General features: G+C 34.8%; 1 pseudogene; it reads left to right on the forward strand.

The window, feature by feature from the left end:
* Positions 1–6,367: 6,367 nt before the first annotated feature.
* On the forward strand, positions 6,368–6,574 carry LOC119874099 (annotated as a pseudogene).
* The last annotated feature ends 13,957 nt before the right edge of the window (positions 6,575–20,531 follow it).

The raw sequence follows: 20,531 nt of genomic DNA on the forward strand, positions 1-20,531 counted from the left end.
AGTGAGCTGATGATAAAGGCAGAGGTATATACTAGAGGTCTATAGGAAGACAGAACACCACTATATTTGGAGGAATTTCTTCTAGAGAGGCCGGATCTAGGACACTAGAAACAACAGGTAATGAATGTATGGTGGGAACTAAGAATCCAGCAATATTCAAGATACTTTAGGAGAAGCATCCTGAAAGTACTGATGATGAAGTGGATGATACATGAGAAAATAACTATAGTTACCCTGGGCTAGTTCTTTAAATTCAGTAAATGTAAACTATTTGAATTTTGGAAAAGAGCTGTCTGGAAATTGATAATATAATCACATTACTTGATTGAAATAATATTACTCGCATCTAGGAGGTAAAGATAATACCCAAATCCTTCATTGATTATTCTAATATTTGGTTTGGGTTGGCATGGAGGGGATATGATTTATCATAAGTGTGAATCTGTAGAATAGCTAGCCAAACTATTTGCTTAAAATAGCATAACAGAAATATAGTAGCATATGCATTCGTAATATTTTTACCAAATATATATTTATACATTTGTAATTCTTAGATAAGATTCGTACTTATTCACAAATAAAATATATGTTGTATATATTCTTTTTCTATAAAACAATTAGTTCTAATAGTCCTTTTTAAAGGTTATGGAATCAGTGTTTTATAGCATTTGGCCTTTGTCACGAATCATATGATACAATGGGATTTAAAATCTAAAAATCAAATCTAAGAAACAAGTCTTATAAAGAAAAGCAAGCTTTTTGTGATAATTTCCCCTCAATCCATAGTAAATCTGTTCCCAGATATATACAAAAAAACTAAAAATAATCTCTGTGGCTCAAGCTTCTTAAAGCCTCTTTTCCTGTGGATTATTTGTTCTAATTGAGCCATGATGCATTGCTTCCCATCTGTAGCACTTCAATGGATATCCTAGAAGTTTGGCAAATAATCCAGATACCTCTTGTAGTCAAGTGAGATTAAATTATTTCCTGACTATAGTCTGAGACTAGGAAGCCCATACTTGGTATCTGGCCATGTCATAAGCTGTCTAGGCAGCATAATAACCATAATTATAAATGTTGAAATAATTACTATCTTCCAGATCCTTCACATGTAATGTGACTTTAATATTTTCTTTATGCCTGTCCATTTATACTCCATTGTCATTAAGCCAGCTTTCCCCCCCATATTCTACTCCTTTAGAGAAAGTCATAAGGTTGGAGCTTGGAAGACTTTGAAGGAATCTCTATCTGTTATGAAATCAAATGAAAAGAATGGATAAAGAAGATGTGGTCTATATATACAATGGAATATTACTCAGCCATTAGAAATGACAAACACCCACCATTTGCTTCAACATGGATGGAACTGGAGGGTATTATGCTGAGTGAAGTAAGTCAATCGGAGAAGGACAAGCATTATATGGTCTCATTCATTTGGGGAATATAAATATTGTGAAAGGGAATAGAAGGGAAGGGAGAAGAAATGGGTAGGAAATATCAGAAAGGGAGACAGAACATAAAGACTCCTAACTCTGGGAAATGAACTAGGGGTGGTGGAAGGGGAGGAGGGCGGGGGGTGGGGGTGAATGGGTGACGGGCACTGAGGTGGGCACTTGACGGGATGAGCACTGGGTGTTATTCTGTATCTTGGCAAATTGAACACCAATAAAAAATAAATTATTAAATTAAAAAAATAAAAAAAAAAGAAAAGAAAAGCTGATCCTCTCAGTATGAATGGGAAGAACAGGGGAGACAACAGCAAAAGGTTTGTGTCCTAACCTCTTCTCTCAGAAGGAAAGATTATATTAGTTAGGTTAAAGGGAATACGGTAGGAAAGAGTAGCTTTTGTCCTATATCCTTGAAGAACTACAAAGGCTACACCAGTTATGCACATATGACAACTGCACTTGAGGAAAAATAGTAGCATGTCACAACTGGTTAATAGAAGGCACTCCTGAGACATGCTAGTTACCTTGTGTTGTGGAAGGACCACTATGCCTCCATTGGTTGCTAGACAAGGATGTGTAAGTAAACTCAGAATCTGACTGGGAAACTTGGCGGTGTGTATCATCAAGATTTCAGGTAATGGGACCTTGTCTGAAAGATGGATAGCAAATCACTAGGTCAGGAAAGGAAAAGGTATCTGCAGCAAGCCCTAAGACTTGACAGGGTCAAGTTGTCAGGAAAGTCAGCCTGACCCTGAGGAAATAGAAAACAGGCCCAAAGTGCTCTGCATGCACTGTCCTAGAAAATACAATAAGATTCAGAGATGGGGTGGTACCAACCTTGTCTTAGAAGATACCAACACATTAGCAATGAATGAAAACAAATATACTCAAAGTTTAAAAAAAAAAGTAATTCAAGGGAACACATATTAGTGAAGAAATTCACTGGATGATATGCTGAACAGGAAAAGGCAGGGGTTTTAAATAGGAAATGTTCATGGTGATTTTACTTACTACCACTTAGTGTGCTTAATAAGATGGATTGAATTCATAGTTGAACTGGTAGTTAACACAAGCTTGATTTATCAGTGATTAGGACAAGTGTTTTCTTAGGCCCAAGAGAAGTCTAGAATCCCAGAGTTACTCCATGTTCATGGTTCCTTATTAGTTTTGGGAAGTTAGAGCCAGTTGGAGTAAAACATAACAATTGTCCTATCTCCCGGGCAAATGCTGCTGTCAGTGCAAACTTTCCTCTATGTACTATATATTCAAGGGTCCCTTCAACCATAGGGGTATCCATGAATTAACATAGGCCTCCCACCTTTCCATTCCTATATCCCTTTTTTTTTGAAATAAGCAGGGGAAGGAGATATAAAAGAATGATTTTTCCAAAAAGTATTTATTTACCAAAAAAAGTATTTAAATATCAGATGGAATTGAATTTATCGTATTCTGTTGTTACTGCTTTATTTCTTTGTTCTCCTGTGAGGTGAGAAGTGAGGAAACTCAGAGAAATCTCAGACCAGTTATGGAACATGAAGAAGCTATATCTCCTTTCTATATGTGAGAATAGTTTAAATAAATGTGTGACCTTGCAACATAAACACCATAATACTTCATTCTCAAAACAATCTTGTATTACTATTTCCACTCTGTAAAATATGAGCCTGATATTCAGAGACATTAAGGAAAGTGTAAGGGAAAGATTTGTAATAACACAAATTTGTCTGCTTTCATAGCCCTATATTTCCAAAATACCAAAATGTTTCTTGAGTAGAGTTAATCCAAGGTACAATGATCATTGCCTCAAATTAGTTAGAATTTCCTAAAGGAAATTATTTTTGCAAGAAAAGGAAATTTTTTTACTTCCCATTAGTTTATTTTTTTAAATAAGTGGAGTTTATAATCCTAATTAACTTTTTATATTTCTCCCATACTCAATTCTTTTTTCCCCCTAATTACTTGAATAAGGGATTTAAAGAATATTTATATTTTACTGTAGCTTGTTTGCTTGTCAATTGCAGTACTCAATTTTCTTTAATACCACATATAAAAAGGCACAGATGTTAATCTAGTTTACCTTAAAAAATACCAGGAAAATATAATATTTTTTCTTTTCTACCTTCAGAGAAGATTAAGACAACAACACAACTATAAGGACACAATAGCCAACAACCAGTAACATCATTGAACACATAGTCGGTAATCCAATAGTGTTTTATATTCATTACATGCATGATCTTATAAAATCCTCATGCTAAGAGGTTTGTACTGTCATTGCCATTTAGAGATGAGAGAACTGAGACTGAGTAGTTAAGTATTCTGTAGGAGATCACACAGCTCTCAGGTGGTACAGCTTGCATTCTTAACCTCATTTTGACTGATTCCCCACATATATTCTTTTAACCATTAAACTCTCTCTTTTCCTTTATTAGCCCAAACAAAACAAAATAAAACACAAAAATGAATGCCCTGCTCCTGTGCATAATGAATTGACACATTTATGGAAAGCCCAACACTTAGTGGGTGAGGCATGGTGACATAGTATATGGCAGTACATTTACTACTACTACTACTACTACTACTACTACTACTACTACTTCTTCTTCTTCTTCTTCTTCTTCTTCTTCTTCTTCTTCTTCTTCTTTCTTCTTCTTTCTTCTTCTTCTTTCTTCTTCTCCTTTCTTCTTCTTCTTCTTCTTCTTCTTGTACATTTATTTCCAATTCTGGTCCTTGTAGGAACTTCAAAATATCAAGTCAAGGGAGAATTTTTTTTTTCAAGGGAGAAATTCTTAATTGAATTTGAAGTTCAGGGTCACCACCCTTTAATAAATGATCTTACTGCTGATAATTCCTTTGCATTATACTACCCCTTATTAATATAACATTGTATATTTGGAGCTTTCTCTATTTGGAAAGTTCTCTGTTATCTTGTTTTGAAATGACTGAGTTTCTTCTTGATTTTCTCTAATTTGCTACATAAATATTTTATGCTTAAATACAATCCCCTTTAAGCAGTATAGCTATATTAGGTTACTAATCAGTTTGTTTGAAGTTAGATCTAATTTCATTATATCTTTCAGGGTCTTTTGTAAAAGGGTCTAAATAAGATGTACTGTCTTCCTGTTTACCACGTAATGACATAAGAAGAAACTGAGTAAGTCAACTCCCAGGCAGGATGGTTTTAATTCAGTGGAGGAAAGGTCTTAGTGGAATGGGTTATTGATATTAACTCTTGGAACAAGCTATTATAAGTAGATGTGGAATCTCCATTACTAGAGGAAGTTATTGGGTGTTGGGAAGTCTTGCCTGGTGGTTTGGGTTTAATTGAATGAGGTTCCTTCTAGCTGACAAAGCTACTATGATATACAGAGAATGTAACTTGAGAAGTATGTTTCATATTTGTTTTTCCTTAAATTTATTGGAAGTTTAATAGATATATGGTAAATTTCATTTTCAAAAATAGAAATTGTGGTATTACATATACTAGATGGGGAAAGAGTTTGTGAGGTTCTGTACTCTAGAAATTATTGCCATTTTTAGCATAAGCATAGTTACCATAATTGATTCTAGAAACCACTCCAAATCAGTTTTTAAATGGTATGGGGACTATTTGAGAGGAAAAATATAAAACGTTTTCCAGTTGCAGCTACATGAGAATTTCCCATTTCATTTTCTTGCCTTGGTGCTAAGAAGAGACCTTGACAAAGTGTGCATTGACCACTTCTCATTTATGCCAGGTGTAGCTCTATGTCTGAAGGGCATATGCGATAAATTGGTCATACATTATCTCATTTGCAGTCTGAGTTTTATGAGCTCCTGTAAAACAATTACCATATATACATTTTACAATAAATGGGCAAACAAAGTGGTTGCAAACAATATGGAAAAGTCAATAATTAATTTCAGATTTCCAAATGTAGCAGAGACACTGGAGCTTTCTTTTCTTTTCAAAGAGATGGCTTCTTTGTTAGGAATATGCAAGCATGTTAATTCATTACTGTGTGGTTTCTCTTTTTCCAAAGCTTGTTGAAGGCCTAATTTATGTGCAAGACTGAAAGCTGTTTAAACGGATAATATGCCTCCTTCATGAGAAATACCACCCCTTTATGCTCCATTAAATTCAGACGTTGACTCTATAAGCTACGTACCAATTATTTCTTTCCAGAAACAGCAGCATAGTTTTTTTCACAAAGGACAACAGATTATTGCAGGCTGCTATTAATCTCCACATAGTCCACAGAATACATAGGACACTAGGGAGAAAACAATTGAGTAGCTATTTTAACATTTGCAAAACTGCTATATGCAGAGGAAATAAAAAAGAGATGCTTGTCTGTTTGCTACTTGTAAATTATTTCAGGTGTTCACCTCCAAAATATAAAAAAAGCCCTTAAATTAATCAATAATGACCTGCTGACATTGAAGCAGTGCCTGTGGATGAACACAGATGGCTCTTTATCTGGTTGATCTTTGTTTTCCTCAACATCATGTATTGCTACCACTGTAAAGTCCTTCTGCATGCTCCATTAGTTGGATGCTGCAGTAAGTTAAATGCCTATTAGCGTTTTGAAGCAGGTTCTTTTATGATAACAGTATTGTTTGGTGCATGGAAACGGGTTAATTCTCAGTAAAAACTAGAAAAATATACTGGTCCATGGCATAACCTGACATAGGCTAGAATTTAATATAATGACTGTGGATCATTTTGGAGGGTATAAATCACTCTAACATGACTGTCTTCAAAGCTATTGTTACTGATACTGGCCTAACTATCAAAATTGAAGGAAAATCTTAAAGACAAGCTAGTAATTAAGCTATTTAAAAAATAGTGACTTTTAAAACTTATCCAGTCAAAAACATTGAGTGCCTACTACTTTCATTCAACAAGAATTTATTGAATGTTTATCAGGACTATCAGAAAGACTATACTTTCAGGGATCATTTCTATAGTTTGTTACTAGAGAAGTTTCTCTGAATGTGTAGGGTACCCGAAACCACGAGGAGGAGGCGCAGTGTTCTCTCCTGAGCGTGAAGGCTGCTTTTGGTGTTGCTTATCAGGACTATCAGTAAAAAGGAAGATTGGTATAGAGATGCCTCTACTTTCATAGAGCTTGCAATCAAGTAGTATGGTGCTAATCATGGTATCTAGGTGGTTTTTCTTTTATATGATTTTTTATTCCATTAGCAATTCTCTTTTTTTCTGAATGGGATTTTCACTCTTTTCTCTCCAGATGAACATTTGGGTGGTATGGTCCACAGATCAAAGAGTGAACCCTGGACTAACTTAAGCCAATTAGTACTTTTAATTCCCTAGAAATTGCATCCAAGTATGGTTATGTAATCCACTGGAGTTCATAAGACACTGGCAAAAACTAGGGAATGGTTTGGGGAAAAGACATTTCCTCCTTATTCCTCAGTAGCTACTGAGAAGAAACTCTAGCTGTCCCTCAGGACTTGGTAATGTAAAAAATCTGAACATTAGCACTGCAACAGTCTGAGGTGAGCTGACCCTTAACCGGCTCCTGAGAGCTGATTGTATAATCCACTCTGCATTCAGTGACATCACAAGGGTAGCTTGAAGTGGCCATACTGGGAGTATTTACATCATAGAAACCAGAAATGCTTTAAATGTAGGCTTTGGATCCTTTGCCCCTTTCTCCTCCCCCTGCATCCAGCCCTACCATTGTTTGTTTTTGGAGAGTAGCTGCAGAGAGTCCATAGTGTAAAGATAGTGTGAGGCCAGTGTAGAACCTTGAGAAACTGGGTCTTAGTGTTATGCTTTGAATTATTAAGATCAAGCTTTATGGGAAACCTGCCCTACTTCTCTGGAGTTTTCAGTTATGTGGGTATATAAAATCCCCACAAAATAACAAAAAATGTTTCAAGGTTAATATATACCATATTTTGAAGATAGAACATTCTCAATTAGCATTACTCAAAGTGTGCTCTTAGATGCTAATTGAAGTTTCAGAAAAACAGTGTATACATAGTGAGAATCTTAAGGGAGGAATTGACAAATTTGAATATATAACTCTACTTTTCAAATTATGTCTGCTGGGCAGGAGCTCAGGGGGTTGATAATTTGGAAAAGATAGTTTAATTGTTAAAGACATGTGTTGCCTGCAGAGGTAAAGGTTAAGTAACTAAATAAAATGTGGTATTGACCTAAGCCCTGATTCCAATGATCAGATCTACTCCAGTAAAATTTGCAACATATATTAGCTAAGTATTACACCAGGAAAAGTTGCAAAACTACATCTCTGGTTCTATACCAGTCAGTAGCCATCTAGACAGTGAAGAGCTAAAACTAAAAGGAAAGAAAAACCCAAGATAACCGTGTGATCAAATTTAAAGCTCCCTTTTAATATGATAGGGAAACAGTGGAGTCACATGATTGTACTAAGGCTAAAATAGAATTTTTAGTAACTTGTAATGAACAAATAATTTCTATCATAGTTTTAGTAATATATCCAAAGTAAGAAATAAACTCTACTTAAACTATGATATAACAAATAAATTACTAATAGAGAAACATTGGTCCATTTTTAAAGCTAATTTTTGTACAATTTTTTTCTCATGAATCTTAAGTAATGAAGTCTTGATATGTGTCAGACACTCTTAGAAGTACTATGCCATTTCATTTTCATGGAAGCCCCATGGACAAAGGTTTGACATTCTCAGTTTATTAAGTAAAGGAATTGGTCTCCAAAAGGAAAAATTACTTGTCAAAGCTTACGTGTCCTGTGAGGGGCAAAAGTTGGGTCCAACTCCAATTTCATCCTTAGCTGAATTAGATCACATCAACTAAATACCTTGATGCATATTTAATCCTAACACCATCAAATGGATAAATGGACTTAAGAGAGATGAAAACTAAAGGGGAAAAGTATTTTGTTTGTGTTGGAGGATATGAACAAGGCAAGCCACTAGGACTGTTAAATTAATTGTCACAGGTGTTCAGGTTGAGTTATAAAACAATGTTTGATAACTGGGCTTAATGTGAACCTGAAGGCTTGTTCTCTGACCAGAATTTCTACTTGGAAAATATTGGTAGGGTAGAAGAAAAGTTCAAATGTATGATCAGACTCACATGATCTTTAATGTGTGGGATAAGATAAATAGGGAGTTTTTTTTTTTTTTTTAACTAGGGTGAAATAATCAATTACTTGTATCTCACAGTATCAGACAAATGACTGAAAGAGACAAGAATCTGGAAAAGCAGATTTTCTCATCAAAGTATCCTTCAAAATACTAGTCATATGACCTTGGGCAAGGCATTTAACCTTTAACTGCCAAACATTCTGTGGCATGGGGATAACAAAACATACCTCATAAGGTCATTGAAAAGATTAAATGAGATGATAATGAGCTAATAACAGTACCTCTTACTTATTAAATAAGTACATATTTATTTAACATTAATATTACTGTTATTACAAATAAAATCTATTTTCCTGGCTTTCTCATTTAGCTATAAGATCTTACATAATTCAGTGGGTCGAAGTTGTGTTTTTTATTTGTAGAAGTTCTAATATATTACCATGCTAATCTTGAATGTTTTGAGAATTAAACTGAACAATGCATATAAAAGTACTCAATAACATTGAAATTGAGGAGTAATGTATGGAGTATGGTGTCCTCAGTACAAAACCCTATGGGGCTTTTCAGCCCACATCTTTTTGGCCTCTGTTGTACCTGGAAGAGAAGGTCACTACCTTTTGCTTAAATAGCATAATTTACATTTCTCAGTTTTCCATATCTCCTTTCCTATCTGGCCAGATCTTTTTATTTTCCTTTGCAGAATGCAGTTTCTTTCTTGACCCCTTAATTGTAAGTGTTCTCCCTTGACCCCCTACTAACACTGCCTCATCTCCACTACCCCTGTGTCTTTGACATCTAAAATCCTGTAACTTAGTCCTATATCTGAATATTCTCATCTTAAAATGAAGCCCCCAATGGGGCTTGAAGACTTCATGGTTAGTGATTGTCTAAATATATTGAAAAAACTTTATAAAGCTATACTCAACTTCATTTTCTACTAGATATTGATATGGGAGTACCTGAGCTATAGTATCAGACATCATTTAGAATGAGAGATTTATCACAATTCTTGGCTATAGTTTTGGGGGAAATAAGTAACCTCACAGGACAAACTATGCAAATCCAGTGTGATTCACTTACGACAGAGATCATTCTGGCATTTAATTTATAACATCCTCCTCTTCCTCATCCACTTTCTTCATGAAATATTTTAGTATTATGTGTAGAATACTAAGTTTTCTGAAAGAACAGAGGTAATCCTAGTGTATGAATGGTATTATTTTTTGCTTCTAGTTGTTCACCTATTTTAAGTCCTCTTTGCAATAGCTTTAGCTTTTGGGTTATCATAAATGTGAGTTACCCTGAGAAATGAGTCCCTTTGTAAATATTCAATTTGACAAATAATCTTCTGATTTGAAGTCAGTCTGAAAGAAGAAAATAAGTTAACTTCAAATTGATAAGTGAAAATTGATACATACATCTGAGTTGGAAAAGTGATTTTCTTCTAAATAGGACAACTCTTATTTGGGAGTTATGTTTGTATGTACTCTTATTTGCGAGTTTGTATGATATACAAGGTCATCATAAGAAATATATAAAAGAGACATATGGCTGACTTGTCTAGTACACAAGGTGTATATTTTACCTTATGTATTTAAAACATTGAAATAGTTTTAAAGCATTTCACACAGTTTCCTCATTTTAGGAGACAAAACTCCTTAGACAGAAAGAACAACAAAATTGCTTCCCAGAAGCCAACTTATTTATTTAAATTTTGGTTTCCAAATGAGTGAGGATCTTTACCCTTGCTTGATCAAATACAAGCATACTATACCTATACTCTGCTAGTGAGAATATTGTATATAAACTACTTGTAATTTGTGTTAGCAGTCAGTAATATATTGCAAAAAGAGAAATGTCAGATTACTTAAAGGAAACAACTACTAAAATATGACCAAAACCTCTTTGGAATTGTTAGATAGAAAATAAAAGTTTATTGTTGAAGGTGTAACTGAAAAATTATTAGTATGGGGAAAACCGATGTGTTGAGATAACCTCAAATTTCAACATTGGTTGATTTTGGATTAGCAAATCTATGGATAATTTTTTGGTTGCTGGAAAACTCAATTGTAACATTAGGTCTTATATCCTATTTAATCTTCTTACAATTCTATGAAAAAGGTACTTATAATTTCCATTTTTTGCAGATAGAATATTAGGTTTAGAATAAGATGCTTTCTCATGGCTGTATAGTTGGTCCTTGGCAGAAGCAAGATTCAAATCCATGAAAACAACCCATGTTGTTTTCACTGTCCTATACTGTCATCTCATTACCTCTCTGCAGAACAGAGCAGCATTATTACATTGTATATAATGTGATGTGATTTAATGCTAACCAGTAATTTTTCAAGTTGTGGAAATTAATTTTGTCCTAATCCATTTAAAGCAAATCACTCTGTCTTCCCTGTGGTCCAGGCCATGTGTTTGTGGGACAGATGGTATGATCTGAGGTCATGGAAGAATGATACTGACTGATCCATGTGGGGATTATTAAGATTTTATGACATAAAAAATCAGTTCATCCTTAGCAAAATTTATAAGTATGGAAAAATATAACTTGTACCCTCATATTTTTATTAAATATATTTATGGACATATGTAATGATTTTTGATCTTTCTAATTAATACAATGCTAAAATACCGAATACTAGTATCATTTGAAGGGCAGAATTTTTTAATAAATAGGGTGTTATACTAATAGGCTTTATAGCTTAAAAAGCATATTACCATAGTTATTGTACACTGGACTAATATTCATCTACTATTCTATAAAGTAAGGAGGTGTTGAGCTCAGTGCTGAGGATATATCAGGAAGTGAAATAGGCAAAATCCCTGTCACAGTCTAATTACACAAGGAAATGAATGATTAAAACGGATGTAAAGGCCCTGAAGGACAAGAACCTGATTTTAGGAGAGCAAAGGAACTTGACTTATAATGACTGCTAAAGGGAGTTTTTTCCTGATGGAAATAAATTTAGGCTGAGATCTGAAAGATGAATGGAAGTTAACTAAAGTAAAGAATTTTGAGAGAACATTACAGATAGAGAAGGGAGTATGTGCAAAGGCCCAGAAGCAAGAAGAGTATAATTAATTCAAGGAAGTGAAAAAAAAAAAAAACTCTGATTGAATCAAGGTGCAGAGAGTAATGTGATGAGTATGCAGAAAGAGAGAACAGCCAGAGTTTACAGAGGCCCACAGGGCAGGCTAACAATTTCGATTTTGGTTCTGGTTTCTGAGAAGGTAGTATCCATTGAAGTAGTTTAAGCAGCAGGTGATCTGATCAGATTTATGTTTGGAAAGATCACTCAGGTTTCCATTTAGAAAACCTCCAAAAGTTATCAGAGTGCATGATGGGAAAGCAGTAAGTTATTGAACAATAGTCAGGATGAGGGGAAATGTTTAGATTGGGCCAAGGGTATAGAAAGGGAAGCCATAAAAGTAGATGAAATCTATTTTGGATTTTGTAACTATTAGATGGGCCATGGTAACTAGTAAAATTAGAAATTTTTTTAGTGTGTCTTGACTGAGCAAATAAGATACAGAGTACACTGAAGATTCTTCTGGAGAAGCAAGAGGAAAGCTGTCTCTGTAGAGCATAGTTGACCTGGCAGTCAGATGAGGCAGAAGAACAATGGAATTGTTTCTCTTGTACCTTGTGATAGGTTACCAGTAAGGGACCGTTCACAGAGACGGATAATACTAAAGGCCAGGAGAATGGATAATACTGAAAGACAGGAATTGGGAGGCATTTTGATACAGTGGTTACGAAATTGATCTCTGCATCCAGGAGGTCTGGACTTAATTCTTGGATCTGAGACTGGTTAGCCGTTATGGACTTAGACGATTTATTTATCTTCTTTATGCCTCATTTTCCTCATCTATAAAATGAGGATTATGATGATGGTATTACCTAACTTACTGAGTACATTATGTGGTGCAGAGCAAGAGCTTAGTAAGTTACTAAGTTATTATTATGAGTCATTTTGGATGTTGTGAATTTTAGGTCCTTTTAAACCTCCAAATAGAGATGTTCAGTAAGCTTTTAGAAGTATAGGTCTGGATGCCTAGGAAAGGCCTGACTTCAGTACTGGTTAGGTGGTAATTGAAATTGTGGGAGTGGATGAGATTGCTCCCTAAGAAAATACAGAGCAAAACAGAAAAAGAAGTGAGACTTAGCTTGGAGTAATATTATCTTTTAGTGGCTAAGTAGAAGATGGGACTTTGAAAGAAATGGAAGAAAATTAACCAGATGGATAGTGAAGAAAACCAAAAAATATTTTTATCATATATATTGAGAAAAAAGTGCATATGAGAAAGAAGAAAATGGTTAATTTTTGTCCAGTGTAAGTCATATGAGACAAAAATTGAAAGATGCCTCTTGAATTTAATTATATGGGGGATCCTGATATAAGATTACGGGTGATCTTAGCAAGGGTTGTTTATGTGGAATTACAAGGTCAGGTGTCAGTGTAGTGAATTGAAGTGAAAAATAAAACAAAATAAGTAACTCAATCAAAAGTTTAATTGAAAGGATAGGAGAAAATAGAATTGTCATTTGTAGGAACATGGAATGAAGAAACCTGAAGGTTTTTAAAGATAATGTAAAAAACCTCTAATTGATTTTATTAGGAAATGGGCCACATATTGTAATTTCAATTAGGGATCGACAATTACAAAAAAGCAAAGTCATCAAGTTTTGAAAGTAAAAAGTAAAGTCATCAAGTGGAGTTTTGAAAAGACAGAACTCAAGTATTGGTCTTATATTATTAGCTTGGTAAGATGCTGATCGCTTCAGATAGCTTGCAGTGGTACCATGCAAACACAAATGCCATGTTTGAGTATCTGCTTTTTTTTTTTTTTAAGATTTTATTTATTTATTCATGTGAGACACACAGAAGCAGAGACACAGGCAGAGGGAGAAGCAGGCCCCCCGGGAGGACCCTGATGTGGGACTCAATTCCGGATCCCGGGATCATGCCCTGAGCTGAACGCATATACTCAGCCGCTGAGCCACCCAGGCATCCCCAGAATATCTGTTTATGTTAGGATGCTGTTCACCAGAAATAGAGGAGGCTTCCCTAATCCCCTACATAGGAACATATGACTTCTCTGATTTCTTGTCTTTGCCTCGAGTTCTGAATTTAAGTTTTCTCTATTGCTAGCTTGGTTTTGGACTCAATACTGACTCTGGCTTTCACTCCTTTCGGCCCTCAGTAGCTCCTATCCTTTAGCTGATAATTTATTTCATACCTTCACTTTTCCCAACAGGTGAGCTATCTTTTTGTTAAATATTTATAGAGTACCAACTGCTGTTGTAGTCATTGTTCTAAATACTAGGTTATGTCCATGAACAAAACCCCCCAAATCCAAGCCCTCAAGAAGCTTACTTTCTAGTGAGAGAGAAATATAATATATGCATACACCCCTTTGTGCATAAATGAAAAGTTATTCAGTATTACACAGTGGATGGAATGTGTGCACTCTTGTCAATGATTCTACTGAATTCTACTTAGAAACTTTAGAAGAATTTCCCCACAATATGTCCAGGAGCAATTCTGCCTACATTATGTAACATTATAAGAATTGCATAGAAAAATTACATAGAAAATAATCAAATTTTTGCATTTGAGTGATTCTTGTATAATTTTTGTAGTGCAATTGAAGCATTTTGCACAGTTGTTGGAATATACTTAAGGTAGCTTTGCATTACTTGCTGTATTTCTAGGTCTGTAAAACCCAAAGAGTACCCAGTTAGTCTGATTTCCTACAGTTTTGGGTTAATCAGCTTTAAGATGGTCACTAAGTAGTGATCAATTTTGAAAAACAATCTTTCACTGGAGATATTTTTCTTTTGCTACTCCAGAGATGGTTATGCTTAAGCTCTTGTTTTATGTCTTTTAGTGGCTTGGAGCCAGTGTTGTAGAATCGATTGCATCTCCCTAGGTCTGATGATATATTTTTATTTCTTTAACAACCATTCTCTTAAACAGCTGTGAATGGAGGATGAGAAGGAATCAGGGGTGAGGACTGTATAAGCCCAAGTCCACTGTTTGGGCTGCTTGAGTGCCCTTGTGTGTCAACAAATGGTTATAGACTGATGAGCACAAAAGAAGTTCTTAAAGCTGATCTTCCACATATTGTTTTGATACTGGATCTTTCTTCCATTGTCTGAGCTATCTCACCTTTGTTCTCACCATTTCCCTCCAGCATTCAGTAATGGAACAGTTGAAGCGATAGGTATCTCAAGACATAGAGCATTATTTATTTATGTATCTTTATTTTACATTTTAATGACCACCTATTGGAAAAGGTGAGTATAAAAGCTGTTGGTAATCCAAATATCAAAGATACAGTTAATGCATTTAAGTTGATTAAAATTTAGTGTAGAGAGAAAAATAAAGATAATAAATAGTGAGAAATGAGAATATAGCATAGTAGTTAGCAGTCTCAGCTCGGGAGTCTGATGATACAACTGGATTGGGAGTCTAAATTGTATCACTTAGGGCTGTATAGCCTTGGATGGTCATTCATCATCTATGATATGCCATTAGTAATTGAGACGCAAAAAGTTGTATAGATAAAATGATTCAATAAACTATCACAATGTCTGACATATAATAGGTTAGCCAGCATTGTTGTTCATATTGGTGTTTATTATTAAATAATAGAGGCATACACATAGTGATACTTGAACAAGACTTTGGAGGTGGAGTGTCACAGAAGACTTTCTGAATAAGTGACACAATCTGAGTCTTGATGCTTGAAAGATAAGTAGGGATTAGAAAAGCCAGAAAATATAGAACAGGAAAGGAAAAGGGTTAGTGCAATGTCTGGAAGTACATAGCGAACATTTGGAATGGTACAAAAAATCCTATGTATTTGGAAAAAAAATGTTAAAGTGTGAATGTGGGGAAGTCCTACCATGAAGAGCCTTGTGTGGTATTGGAGTACTAAAAAACCACCAAAGTTCCATCTTTTCATGGGTCTTGGCTGTGTGTTTGTGTGACATTGGGAAATCCTTCCAATGAATTTATAAATGTTCTTTTAATTTCAGCATTCTAGTAATTATTTTGCTTGTAAAAATAATCCAAAATATTTAATAAGTTTGAAATCATTTTCCTCATTATTGTGTTAATGGAAACAAAGTTTAGCTCATATGGGAGTACCACTTTTTTAATCTTTTTTTTTATGAAGCTAAGGTAAAAAAAAAATCTTTCTTATGAAATGGCACAGTCGTTGATCTCTTTGTTGCTCTTCTTACTTCTGAAAGAGTAGAGAGGTGACAGAAATACCCAGTTCTTCCTGGATAGAAGCCCAGACATCTTTGACTCTCTGCACTTTTCTCATGCTTCTAAATATGTAGATAAGGGGGCCTAATAGAACTACAAAATGCTGGAAGACTATAAAGCCAGTTAAGATTCAAGGTTACAGAGAAACTTTCTGGTTTGTTCTTTCACTGCATCTGGCCTAGGCAAAATACTTTCCTATGTGGGGCTAGTTGAGGTCACCCCAAAGAATATCCTGGAGTGTGGAGCCAAAGTCTAGCTAGAAATAACATACCCTTGTATTTTTTCACTCTCTTGAATATTTATGTTTCCTCAGTGGCAGCAATATTGGTAATTGTTTATGAACCAAACTGTTCCAGGGCTCCTGGGTTTCTCTTGTCTCTCTCTGTATAAAATATATCCATGTGTACTGTACCACCACTTTACTATGGTCTTCTGATCAACTACTTTATTTCATTACTATGAGGACTGAATGAACTATCATACGTGAAACTTGCTAGGAAGTTGACGTGGTTGGTCATGTCCATTTATTCTGACCTATTCTACTGAGCAGGATGAAGGGAAAGGATAGATACATGGGATCTGATTTCCTTTACTCTTTTCACCATTGTGAATGCAGGATGAGTGTAGGAGGAAACTTAGATTTACTTTTTCCCCCCTATCTTTCTTAAGTTCATATGAAAAGTGTAAGTCTACTATTAAATAATAAAACCTGAATATTGCCCAGAAAAGTTCTAGTATTTTCAATTTAAGATTATTTATTAAAAAAAATAAAATAAAAATAAATTAAAAAAATAAAAAAAAGATTATTTATTCAAGATGAAAAGATCCCATCCTAAGTTCTTGCCTTTGGCTTTTTAAAAAAAGATTTTATTTTATTTATTTATTTATTCATGAGAGACACAGAGACAGAGATATAGGCAGAGGGAGAAGCAGACTTCCTGCCAGGACCCTGATGTGGAACTTGATCCCAGGACCCTGGGATCACAACCTGAGCTGAAGGCAGTTGCTCAACCACTGAATCACCTAGTTGTCCCCCTTTTTTTTTTCTGAGTTTTTTGAGGCATTTTTTTCTTCAGGGAAAATTTTTGTTATCTTTACTAAAAACAAATGGATATCAAAAACAAAAATGTAGCTTGGGGTCAATAAATTTAATCTTTTTTTTTTTTGTAGAATTTTTTTTTTTTTTTTTTTTTTTGGTGGGTTGCAATTGAAGTTATTACATAGGAAGTGAGGGACAGAAGAGAATGAACTATTGGTTTCTCCTCATTGTTGGGAAATTTTTCTCATGTTTTGATTCTCTCTTTGATAGGAAGGAAAGTTATACTTGAAGTGAGTGTTAACAATCTCACTGGAGGCTAAAGAAAATGCTAGATTACTTTAAAACAGGATCTCACTGCTTTGGCATAAGGTCAAATTGGCAGCACTAGCAATTCTCTTGTAGTCTGTTTTCTCCAGAGTTCACTGAAAATGAGTAATTCCATGAGTGTGTATGCTTGCTCCTTTGTTGTTAAAAATTTCCTTTCATGAATCACTTGATAGCTATTTTCTCACATCATTGTGTGCTCAAAATGTTTTCTCTTTTAATTAAACAAGACAAAAAACTTAGGCTTGAGTGGATATGGGTCTCCCAAAGCTCTCTTTAAGTATAAAAGAACAAGTAAAATAACAAAAAGTTGGTGTAAAGCCCCCTTTAGAGAATACCCATCATTTATATCGCACATCTATGTGTTCATCCCTGGAAAGTCCAACGTAGAGTCAGCTGTCACCTGTGCATCTCCAGCCGGCTTACCCTATCTATCTCTTGGAGTCAACAGGAAAGTAATTGAATGCCTTATCAAAGACCAAACTCCCTTCTCTAGTCACTGACCTGTTGGATACAGAACACTTAAAACCTCACCTCTTCCATGTAAGAATACTATTTTCCCCCCTCATTTATTGATTCATTCCACTGATATTTATTGTCCACCTATAATGTCCTAGATATTGTCTAGGTTCTGGCATTACTTTAGTTAAAAATGTGACAAAGATCCTGCCCTCCTTCTAATTCCGTTGATGGGGTGACAGTGTTAAAATAAAAAATGCATGGCATTATACCAGATAATGATAGATGCTGTGAAGAAAATGACCAAAATGAAATTAGCTGCTTGGGTCTTACAGTCAATGGCATTTGATAACTTTCTTCTGCCAGGAATGTTATCAGTCTGTGAGATTCACCTTCTACTGGGTCTTCAGAGGTATTTCAGGGAGTTAAGAAAGACAGCCGCTGGCCAGTCCTTAACTGGAATTCCCTGTTCATCCTCTTTCTGTAGGTGATGCCATGCTTTTTCCAGTGTTGTTGGATATCTTGTTCAGTCTCTTATCTTTGGTTCTCTTTAAACATCTCTTTCATTTCTTTTCTCTCATTTGCTGCAGACAACATTTTTCTTTTGCTCAGTCTCTATGGTAGCTGGACGTCAAAAGTCTCAGGATTTTATTTGTTATGATAGCAATCACCTAGACAGGGATCTTGACAGTGGTTTGATAAAATGAAAACTTGATTTGTGGTATTTATAGATTTCCATGTGTAGATACTTCCATTATGGCCAATTTCAAGCTACCAAAATGACTTGACTGAACACAGAATTGGAAACAGTTCAGATCTTAACTGTATAATTTTTACATATGCATGTCTACATAAACGTCTCAAGTGTACATTGTCTACTATCCTTCAGTCGAGGTATGAATATTTGCATTTCTTTAGAAAATTCCTTTGTGCCCTTTGGCCACAGGTCTGATCCATCACCATAGGTTAGTGTTTTCTTTTACTGAATTTTATCTAAACACAATCACACATTATGTGCTCTTTTGTATCTGGTTTCTTTTGCTGAGCATAATGTTTCAGGTTCACACATGTTGTGGCATATGTCAATTTTGTTTGCTTGTTTGTTTGTAAATGTTGAGTCTTCTAACCAGTTAACAGGACAAGTCTTTTCATTTGTTTATTTAGTTATGTAGTTTTAAAAGATTTTATTTATTCGTTTAGAGAGAAAAAGTGCAGGGTAGGGGCAGGGTAGAAGGAAAGGAGAGAGAAGAGTCCAAGCAGACTCTGTGCTGAACATACAGCCCAATGTGGGGCTTTATCTTGTGACACAGATTATGATCTGCACCAAACTGAAGAGTCAGGTGATTAACCAAATGAGCCACCCAAGAACCCCTAGTTTTGTAGTTTTAAGATAAAGGTCCTATTATTTCTAAATGGTAGAAATTTTTTATTAATACTAAGTGCCATTTAAAATTTTATCACCCAGTTTGCTGATAATATGTAAAAGTCTATTTGTAAAAATATGGTCTTTAAATACTGTACTCTTGATTAGTTATGATATTTGTTCTATAGATTCCTTAGGATTTTCCATATAGATGATCACATCATCATCTATGAATAGAGACTATTTTAATTCTTCCAAATTTGCTTATCTTTTATTTCTTTATCTTGCTTTCTTTACCTGGTTAAGATTTCAAATACAATATTGATTAGTGGCAAGAGCAGAAATTCTTGCCTTGTTCTGATTTGAGGGGGAAGCATTCAAATTCTCACCATTAAGTATAATGTTAGCAGTAGATAACTATTCTAATCAATCATGTTTTTTTCTTCTTTATTCTGTTAAAAAAGTGAAAAAAATTGAGTTTTGAATGTTACTCTAACCTGACATACCTGGAATAAACTTCATTTCATAGAGGACTAGATCTCATTTGTACATTACCAGATATGAATTTTTCATAATTTAATGATTTTTAGACTATTTTCAAGAGTGAGGTCAAAGTATAATTGCTTTTTCTGATATTTTATTTTTCAGTTTTTGGTATCAGAATTAGGATTAGCTCATAAAAGCCAAGATAGAATATACTATGTCCACTATATTTTTAAGAATTAGTGAAATTTTACTGTTTGTTAATTCTTTAATTGTTGGGAAGAATTCACCTGTGAAAATATGTGGACTTAGTTTTTTCTTTATGGAAAGAAAAAAGGATTTGATTAGAAATTAAATTTAAAAATACCTCCTGTAGAATCTCCTAGGGCCACCTTGGCAAAACACATACTGAAGTTTTCAGTGTTGTAATGATCCATGATCCTTTGTAGGCATGTGCCTTGAAACCTTCTGAGATGTTGGTTGGTTGTTTGGCTGTTTGCTTGTTTGTTCATTGATTTTCAACAGATTCCCAGAAAGTCAAACCCTGAAGAGAGTCTCTTGACTAATTTATGTAGTTTACCTGCAATGTGAAGTCACATGAGAAGCACTGTCAAACAAATAATGATAAACCTTCTTAGATTATATTGGGTGCGCGAATGCTGTTGGTGTTCCAAAAATGAAATTAAATTCTAAAGTTGTAACATGTCCTGGTACAGTGCCATCACTCGACATTTGAATTGTTAAAATGCTGTGTGTTACCAAAAATAATCAAATTTTCTTCTCGACTGCATTATAATGAACTCTTATCGGGTCTTTAACCACGTCCATTGTTGACCACCCTGTCATTTGCCAGTGTTGTTCTGATGCTCTTGCCTAAATATGGTCCAGCTTCCAGTAGATTCACTAAAAGGACTTTTGACAATTACCGGTTACTGGTCTCCCTGAGATCATAAAACTACAGTATGAATTGCCAGAACTAATGAAAAAGCTGCATTTAAACAGACCAAATGGAACATGGAACTGAA

Source organism: Canis lupus, chromosome 11 (assembly GCF_011100685.1).
Source record: "Canis lupus familiaris isolate Mischka breed German Shepherd chromosome 11, alternate assembly UU_Cfam_GSD_1.0, whole genome shotgun sequence".
Lineage (NCBI taxonomy): Eukaryota > Metazoa > Chordata > Mammalia > Carnivora > Canidae > Canis > Canis lupus.